This window comes from Schistocerca piceifrons, unplaced genomic scaffold, assembly GCF_021461385.2.
Source record: "Schistocerca piceifrons isolate TAMUIC-IGC-003096 unplaced genomic scaffold, iqSchPice1.1 HiC_scaffold_448, whole genome shotgun sequence".
Taxonomy (NCBI): Eukaryota; Metazoa; Arthropoda; class Insecta; order Orthoptera; family Acrididae; genus Schistocerca; species Schistocerca piceifrons.
The window spans coordinates 267,876-270,114 of NW_025728676.1; positions in this window are offsets into that span (position 1 = coordinate 267,876).

Here is a 2,239-nt window from a genome sequence, read left to right on the forward strand (position 1 = left end):
CATCTCTCCAACCTGCGTCGACGATTTGAGGAGGTGGCCCTCCCACATAAGATGCCGCTCCAGCGCCTCAATCTCACGCTGCACCTCGTCCCGGCCTGCACCGTCGGCGGCTGGCCCAATCCTCTTCAGCGCCAGGAGACGGGACCGGCGAAGTGTTGGCCCCATCCATCGGCATGATGGGGATGCCGAGGCCTCCCTGGGCTACAGGAGCGTGGAAGTAGCCCAGGGGAGTGTCCGCCGGAAGGCGGAACCATCTCCTGACGGCGGCACGGATGGTCACATCTGCCGCTTTCAACGCACCCACTCGGGTGCGGCTGAGGGCCAGCCCATGGTACAGGCCAGGCAGAAGTACGGTGGTGAGGGCGTGGAGGCGCTGTTGCGGCTTGAGCGGAGCTCGGGAGATGACGTCCAGCTGCTCCACCAGGTGGCGTCGTGGGTTGAAAACGCAGCGACCCGCGGTGGAGAATTGCAGTCCCAGGTACCGGAAGGTTTCACCCACACGTAGGGCGGGCACGGTGGCGTTGCCCGCTTTGAAGGTAACGTCGGCGTCGACCTTCACCTTCTTGTCGCGCCCAGACGCGACTAAGGCGAGGGTGAAACACTTCCGGGCGTTGATCTGCAGCCCCAGATGGGCGAGGGCTGCGACGGCTGCGTCGATGAGGGACTGCAATCCCCTCGCGGTCGATGCAAAAAGCAGGACGTCATCTGCGAAGGCCGCAGCGTTAACTCTGCGACCAAGGATCCGAGCTCCGATGTGGGAGGGAAGTTGACTCAAAACATAGTCCACCGCAAAATTGAAAAGGAGGGGGGAGAGGGGGTCACCCTGACGCACACCCCTAGCCGGCTGCAGGGGCACGCCCACGTCGGCGCCGCCCGCTATCACTGTCGTGCTACCCTCGTAACACCTTTCGACGTACTCAATAAAGCAATCCGGCAGGCCATGAGCCCTCAGCACGGGGCGGAGGGCAGCATGGTCCACCGAATCGAACGCTTTAGAGACGTCGATCGATGCCACAAAAACAGAGCGACAGGAGCGGACTGCGTCGGTGAGAGCAGTGTCCAAGATGAAGGTGTTTTCCAACATCCCATCCCGGGGGATGAAAGCCCGCTGACGTTCGTCCACAGCACATGCACGCATCAGGCGTGACGCGAGAACCTTGTGAAAGGTCCGCGCCAACACCGAGCAGACCGTAATGGGGCGAAAGTCAGCGGGGGATGTTGGTGCAGCCGTTTTGGGGAGAAGTGACGTCCGGGCGCGAAGCAGGACGCTCGGGGAGGGCGCGGGCCAGGAGGAAGAGGTTCAAGAGTTTCACCAGGACTTCATGCGGCAGGCGCCGCAGCTCCGCTGGAGTCAGGCCGTCCGGCCCGGCTGCCGATCCCCTGGGCGGCAAGGCAGCAGCGACCTCCTCACGTGTGACCGGCCCCCATAGGCACTCAGGAGCGACAGGCTCCGAGTGCGGGAGAAGGCGGTCACGGATGAAGCCGGCGGTGGAGATCGGCTTCTTCGTGAAGAGGTCCGCCCAGAAGTCCAGCAGACCGGGGATGTCGGGTGGCGGCTGCAGCAGGGTGCCGTCCAGCAAGCCGCGCACGCAACGTGCACGCGACCTACGGAAGGCGTCCTGTGTGCGCGCGTATTCCCAGCGGCGCCGCTTGCGCTTCTGCAGCGGCGGGGCGGCAGGCGGCCGCTTGGATGATTGGCGCGGCCGCTGTGTCCTGGTGATCGACCTCTCCCCCCTGGACCCGACCGACGCAAGGGCATCCGGGAGCATGCCCAGGATGACATCGGGCGGCGTGCCCCGCCCCAGACCAATGACTCGATCCAGGGCAGAGAAACGCTGGGCGGAAGCAGGTAGCCCCGCCAGATGCTCCCAGATGGCGGCGTCAGTCGGCCCCCTCCGGCGGCGGCCCGGTGGTGTCGGCCGCGAAGTCCTCGGCTGCGTCGACGGGCGGCGCAGCGGCCTCGCCCGCGTCAGGCAGCGAGCTCGCTGCTCCACGGCGGGACGCCGGCTCTTCGCCCCGACCGATCTCAAGTGCCTCCATGAATTGGCGGACAAGCTGCTTGTGGGCAGCTTGCCGCCGTCGGCACTTGATTGCCTCAAGCGTTCGGTCGGGGAACATCCTGATAAGTTCTTGATTTACAAAGAAGAACCGGGCGTCCCTCTCAAGGAACAGTTCGGCCTCTGCCTTGGCGAGCGACAGGACTTCTTCCTCCGTCCACCTCGCGCGATGCCTCTCCGTC